At 46.2% G+C, this 7,676-nt stretch overlaps 1 pseudogene across 1 annotated transcript; it reads left to right on the top strand.

Moving 5' to 3' along the window:
• Window positions 1-6,625: 6,625 nt before the first annotated feature.
• LOC116083695 lies at window positions 6,626-7,177 on the top strand (annotated as a pseudogene). The gene has a single exon (XR_004115871.1). The product of XR_004115871.1 is annotated as a 60S ribosomal protein L17 pseudogene (transcript).
• The last annotated feature ends 499 nt before the right edge of the window (window positions 7,178-7,676 follow it).

Below are 7,676 nucleotides of genomic sequence, written 5' to 3'. Positions count from 1 at the left end.
TGAGTCCTGTCGTCTCTCTCGCCCATTCTTTATTCACAGGTTGTGACCCTCCTCGTTCCCCCGAACAATGTGACCTGCAGGCCAGGTCATGCCTGCTGTAGGCAAAGATACATCATCTACCTGGGCCTGACAGCCGAGAGGGAAGAAGTCTTGTCTTGCATTCTGGCTCATCCTGGAGCTGCCCTGCCCACTCTGTATCACTGCTGAACCAAAAGGCACATGGGCACTAGTGCCTTGTGAAACCAGCTTGCTTCCATGTGGTTCAAGGAGACAGATACCTGGAAATAAATCTGTAAGTCCCACAGAACACCTGGAAATACAGCTATAAGTCCCACAGAACACCTGGAAATACAGCTATGAGACCCACAGAACACCTGGAAATACAACTATAAGTCCTACAGAACACCTGGAAATACAGCTGTAAGACCCACAGAACACCAGGAAATACAGCTGTAAGACCCACAGAACACCCTCCTCAACAGTTTGTCTGGAGCCCTAACCTCTCTTCTGATATCCTTCAATTTCAAATGAGGAGATTTTCTGAGACTCCTGGCTCCTCCAGCCCCCCCACACTAAGCAATTCCATCATTCGCCCTGAGCAGCAGGGTAGTCTCCATTCTTCATCAAGATGGAAAGACCTGGATGGGACATATGTGGGTGATCTGGCCACAACATCTGCCACTCTATTGATTCAGAGTCTGGCTGGCCAGGGGAGTGGCCCTTTCTTTCTCACCACTCTGTGTGTGTACCCTTCCTGAAGCTGCAAGCTAGGTGGAAGAGAATGACCTTCCTCCACTGCGGTGGTTTGAATAGGAATACCCCTCCCACACACATACCCCAGACTCATGCTTTTGAATGCTTGGTCAAAAGGAGTGGGAAGTGCAGCCTTGTTGGGGTGGGTATGGCCTTGTTAAAGGAGGTGTGTCTAGGGGTGGGCTTTGAAGTCTCAGAAACTCAAGTTTTGCCAGCCTGTCTCAGTCCACCTTCTGCTGCTTGCAGATCTGGATGTGGAACTCTCAGCTCCTTCTCTAGCACTGCGTCTGCCTTCATGCCACCATGCTTCCTTGCCATGACTATAACGGACCAAACTTCTGAAACTATAAGCTACCTTCAGTTAAACGCTTTCCTTTATAAGAGCTGCCATGGGGGCTAAGAGCACTGATTGCTCTTCCAGAGGTCCTGAGTTCAATTCCCAACAACCACATGGTAGCTCACAACCATCTGTAATGGGATCTGAGGAACCCTTCTGGTGTGTGTCTAAAGACAGCTACGGTGTACTAGTATAAATAATAATAAATAAATAATATTTAAAAAAAAGAGCTACCATGGTCATGGTGTCTCTTCACATCAATAAAACCCTAAACACCTATAGGGAATGACCATTATTTGGTCAAGGGTACACCAGAAGCTGCATTACCCTGCATTACTTTCCAAACAAACTCTCAAGATGGGGCAATTGTGGGGTGCAAATAGGTGTTTTGGAAAATAAAATAAACCTTGTTGTATATTCTACAACCAAAGGAGAAAGAAACTGGAGCAGAAGGGAGGGTCATAGTCCTAAGTGACCGGCAGAAGACTGCAAGCTCCCCAGGCCCGGAAGGATCCTAAGCTACCAGCTGAGTGATAATGCACCAGTCAAGCTAGAGAGCTGGCCTGTGATGGCAGTAATTAAACATACCAACCATCATTGCCTACCACATGCTGTGTGCTGAGCAAATCACTGTATGTACCCATTTAATGCTCATGACACCCCTGGGAGATGTTATCACCATCTCCATTATACAGATGTGAAGAGTAAAGGCACAGAGAGATCAACTTGCTTACCTTAAATCACACAACCAGAAAGTGGCACAGATGGGATTTGAACCCAGGAGGTTTCAGGACACCATGGGAGTTCCAAAGAGATTGAGGGAACAGAGAGCTGCACCACAGACTTCTCAAAGCAAGTACAGATGCCCGGGTCTTTAGTGCAGGGACACACTGTTGCCGAGCAGTGGGTTTTTCCTTCCCTTTAACAAGCTGCCTTGGAGCCCTGTCTGCAGGGTGCCCACAGGCCCAAAGGGCTGCTTAATAGAGAGAATTCCCCAGGCTCCTAGTGAGAAGCTGAAGCAAGAAAAGTGTGTCATCTCTGACGCAGTGACTGACACCCGTGTCAACCGTAAGTGCAGTATGTCACCCCACTTTCCAAGCTGGGTCACCCACTTAGCTTTTACCTCCAGAATCAAATGGCTTCTCCGCCTGTGCAGAGGTGACAGTGCTTGTGACAGTGTTAGGTCCAGCCTGCACAGTCTAACTCTGAAGGATCTCACTTTGTTCACCCCCTCCCCCCATGATAAATGCCCTCTCGTAATAGGTCACCACCCCGGGTACCTCTTAAGAAGTCAGCTAGCTAACCATTCTCTGCCATGGTCAGCCTGACTTACAGCCACTCCTAGTAAGAGGTCATTTGTCTGAAGAAAGAACGCCTGTGACCAGAAGCAATGTCGGTGGCCTGCCCCTATATCTACAGTGTGAGAGTTGAGGTAAGGGAAACAGCTGCTCTGTTGACTGTTTCCCGTGTGGCAGGCACATCCCTTCATCAGCTCCCAGACAGAAGTGGCAAGAAAGGGATCCACTGTGGCAGAGAGGCGCACATGAGACATGCACTGATTAAACCACCAGTCTCTACATGTGGAACGAGGAATGAGACCAAAGTGCCTGAAACAAAGAATCTCTTTGACCAAACTCCATCCAGGCTGCCCAGAGCCCTCACTGGTTAACTCTAAACCTTGGACTGGCACGGCATGAACGAAGAAGCATATAGGTCTCAGACGGTTCAAGGTCACAGATGGTTCAAGGTCACAGACCCTTAAGATGCTCCCTACCCCAAAGCATCTTAAGGATGACTGAGGATATTCCCAGCTATCAGAAGAATTTATTGGTTATTCCAACCAAGTCCTGTCTCCCAGCTGGGATGGGACCCTGTCTCAGAGATGCACGTGGGATTTCCACGGACCGCTCCCCACCTCCTGCCTGCATCATCTTCCCATTCCCTGAGTGTAGAAAGCCCCTATCTACCTCCCACTCTGTCTCTCTCATTCTCCAATGGCTGCCCACGCACCCTGTCTGTATCTCCTCTGTGCCACTGACTTCCACAGACAAGGTGTGGAATGCAGGAGAGGGGGACGCTTTGGATTATAAGGTTCTGGTTGCTAGAGTCTGATTATTTTCTGCTTTTCTCTATTTTCCAAATGTTAAGAACTAAAAATATGTCACTTCTGCCTCAAGTGGGGGTTAGTTCTGAAAGTAAAAAGGAGGGATTCTTTTTTTTTTTTGAGTAAAAAATGTAAACACAGGGCCCCTAGCACTGTGTATTTCTGCAGCTCTTGTCCAGGTCTCCCAGGAACTCATCCTATAGCTGAGTGGAGTCCTACCTCTCTGCCCACCTGCTCCAGGCTCCTGTAGTACTAACTCCCATCTGACAAGAAACAACTTATTCTTGCCCCCATTGAGCAGCACCTCAGCTGTGTCCTTCAGGACATGAACAGATGAGAAGCAGCTGACAAAACCAACGTGCACAGGTTCCTCCAGGTGGCCACCTTTTGAAAGGGTTTTGCCTGACACTGGACCAAGATACTAGAAAAGAGTGTTAGCCTGGGGACACCAACCCACCCTGAGGAGAGCCAAGAGCTGCCTTTCAACCTTGATAAATAAACTGTCCTTATATTCCTCTACTGTTAATGCTGCCAATCAACTTTGTGCTGGGTTCCATGACAGACAGACTGACACACACACACACCACACACACACACACACACACACACACATGTACACACACACATACACACACACATACACACACATATATACACATATATACACATACACACATACACACACAACATACACATACATACACACATACACATATACACACTGACACACACACGTACACACACATGCATATACACATACACACTCACATACATACGCACATACACATGTACACACATACACACACATGTACACACACATACACACATACACAAACACATGTACACACATACACACACATACACACATACATATACATACACACATGTACATACACATACATACACACACATGTACACATACATACATACATACATACACACACATACACATGTATACACACACATAGACATACACACATACACACACTCACACATACATACACACATACACATGTACACACTCACACACGTACACACATGCATACACACACATACACACATGTACACACACATGTACACATACATACATACATACACACACATACACACGTATACACACACACATAGACATTACACACACACACACAGATCATCAAGACAAGTATCAGTCAGTAGAGAGAGCAGGGCCTGCAGGGAGTGACTGTACCCTTATGTCTTAGGTAGGTTTTTTATTGCTGTTGAAGAGTCACCATGACCAAAGCAACTCTTATAAAGGAAAACATTTAATTGGGGCTGGCTTACAGTGTAGAGGTTTAGTCTATTTTCATCATAGTGGAAAATATGACAGCACCAAGACAGACATGGTGCTGGAGAGGTAGCTGGGAGTTCTACATCAGGATCCTCAGGCAATAGGAAGAGAGTGACACTGGACCTGAATATCTGAAACTTCCAAGTCCACCCCTAGTGACTCACTTCCTCCAACAAGACTGATGTGTTAGAATGGCAGGTCTTGTCAGAACATACCACACACTAGGCCCAAACAGATCCACATGTAAGAGGTTTAATTGAGAGGGAGAGAGAGGGCAGTAGCAAAAAGAGAGGAGAGAGAGAGAGAGAAATGGAGGAATGTTCCCCGTATATATATGGGTTCTGACATAGTGGCCGCAGGTAAAGGTGAGAGGTGAGCCCAATGGATTCTGGGAATATGGTGAATGTTGCCCTGGCAACAGGTCTGTGAGACCCGCCCATGTGACGACACAGGCTTTGGATGCTCTGATGCTAACAAAGACCACACCTCTAATCATGGCCATCCCTATGAACCTGTGGGGGCCATTTTTATTCATACCACCACACCACATCTGAATGAGCACTTGTGATATGAGCATAGCCAGGTCAAGGACACCAATGATTCAGGCTCATGGTCATGGCAAGGCCTTCCCTGGGTCATGCTGTGGGGGGGAGGTGGGGGAGGTATGTGGAGGGGTGCCTCCCTCTGGCCTGGCCTGAATATAGACATTGACAAACAGTTGCCCTTTAGGTAAAAACAATATGTGCAAATATCCACAGGGTCCTTGTCTGGGTGACCACATGATCATCCCCTCCTGCCACTGCTCCCCCCATAGAAACCCCCACCCACTGAGATGACTAATATAACAAATGCACTGGATATCAGAGCTGATGGCGTGTCTCCATCTGTGTACACAGCCCACCCGATCCCAGCTTGATGTTACTTGTGTCTTTCTTTCTTAGCCTCTGATAACTCTGTCAGGTTTCTAGGACCCAGACAGGCAGGTCCCAGCACAGGCCTCTGTCAATACCTGCCACACAGCCCTGGCTTGTGATGATCGCACACTTAATTCAACATAGCTGAGACTCACTCCTATCCTCAGAAGCTGTGTGCTGCATGTGGAAGTCTCTCCCAGTCCACACAGTCAGCAGCCCTTCTCCTATGTGATCCCTTCCAGAAACAGTTTCAGTGTGTCTCCTCCCCACGTGCCCTTCCCCCTTTTAAGGACATCATAGAGCAAGAAGTGCTGAAGACAGGTTGCCTCCCAATACAACATCGAGCAGGCTTGCTTACTGTCCATTATAAAACACATGGCTTCTTTTAAGCTCATGATTCCCCCATCACTGTCACCACCAAAATGACAGAAAACAGCCATTAGCCTGAAAATGCCCTCTGGCCATTGCCATTTTCTACTGCAAGTGCCCTCTGAAACTATTGTGAGTCACTGTGGGAGATAAGGCTCAAAGGGTCTGCTCCAATGACTGATGGCTCAGAATGATGATTTCTTTTTCCAGGTGTCTCCTTGTAGCTTCCACCAGTGCCCAGAAAACTAAAGCAGGCTCACTTACTTTGTAGTCTGGGGTAGAGGGTGTCAAATGTCAGGACATTTAGCCAGTGGCCATATGGGTCTGCCTTTCTTGGAAAGGGCACTTGCCATGGTTTTCTTGTCGGTGGCTAATATTAAAGAATCTTAACTAAAACCATGCTTGAGGTACTAAAAATAAAGCAAAAGTTGCCCCCCCTCCAAAGTCAAGAATGTCAATTCAAGACTTCTTCTCGAAAATAGCCCATTCAGACCAATAAGGAAAATGGAATTCTTTTAGGAAAAAAAAAGGGGAAGCTGAAGAGATGACTCAATGGTTAAGAGCACTTACTTGTTTCACTTGCAGAGGACTGAGTTCAGTTCCCAGCACCCACCTGGTGCACTCAAGGATCCGTAATCCCAGGCCCAGGGATCCAAAGCTATCCTCCTGCTATTCCCAGTTACCGAGCATGCAGAGGATTCATATACACACCTACAAGCAGAACACCCATACACATTAAAACAAATAGAGTTTTCAAAAAGACACAACACAAAACATTAGAGCATCCTCCTATCTAGGGTGACTCCAGAGACAGTTACACTCTTCCTGGATGAGGCTAGAGGTGACCTGTGAAGATGGTTCGCTACTCTCTTGACCCAGAAAACCCCACAAAATCATGCAAATCAAGAGGTTCAAACCTTCATGTTCACTTTGAGAACACCCAGGAAACCACCCAGGCCATCACGGATATGCATATCCGCAAAGCCACCAAGTATCTGAAGGATGTCACTTTAAAGAAGCAATGTATGCTATTCCTGCAGTAAAATGGTAAAGTCCTTAGGTGTGCCAAGCTCAAACAGTAGGGCTGGACATACGGACAGTAGCCAAAAAAGGGTGCTGAACTTTTGCTGCACATGCTTAAAAATGCAGAGAGTAATGCTGAACTACGGTTTAGCCGTAGATTGTCTAGTCATTGAACACATCCAAGTGAACAAGGCACCTAAGATGCACCGATGAACCGGATCAACCCATCCATGAGCTCCCCCCTGCCACATGCAGATGGTCCTCACTGAGAAGGACAGATTGTTCCAAAGCCAGAAGAGGAGGTTGCATAGGAGAAAAAGACATTCCAGAAGAAACTGAAGAAACAAAAACTCATGGCATGGGAATAAATTCAGCATAAAATAAATGCAGATAAAGAAAAAGAAGAAGAAAAGAAAGAAAAGAAAAGAGAGAGAAGGAAAGAAAGAAAAAAGAGAAAAAGAGAAAAAAGAAACAGTTACAGAGAGACCGAGGATATGAACATGGTGGTCTATGTTCCAGTGCCTCTGCGAACACATCTTCTTCACATTTCTCCCCAGGACAGTATTTGCTAAATAAGACACTCCTGTTCCATCATATGGCTTAAATTATAAATACTGTGGAAATTTGTAAGCTGGAATTCATCCCTGATTCCAGCCCTGTAGTGGGTTAAAAATTGGCCATGATTGTATAAATTTGGCTATATTTGGGCTTCATCCTAAAATACCGCTCAACAACAAAGTAATTACAAGGTTTAGTCTGAACCATTTCACACAGTTATTCCCTTTAATCTTGTTTTCAGCTCTGGAGAATAATGACCATTCCTCAGATAATAAGCCCTGAAAATAGAGCATTCAGGGCAAGAGTTTA

Source organism: Mastomys coucha, unplaced genomic scaffold, assembly GCF_008632895.1.
Source record: "Mastomys coucha isolate ucsf_1 unplaced genomic scaffold, UCSF_Mcou_1 pScaffold8, whole genome shotgun sequence".
Taxonomy (NCBI): domain Eukaryota; kingdom Metazoa; phylum Chordata; class Mammalia; order Rodentia; family Muridae; genus Mastomys; species Mastomys coucha.
This window is presented reverse-complemented; position numbering and strand designations above follow the sequence as displayed.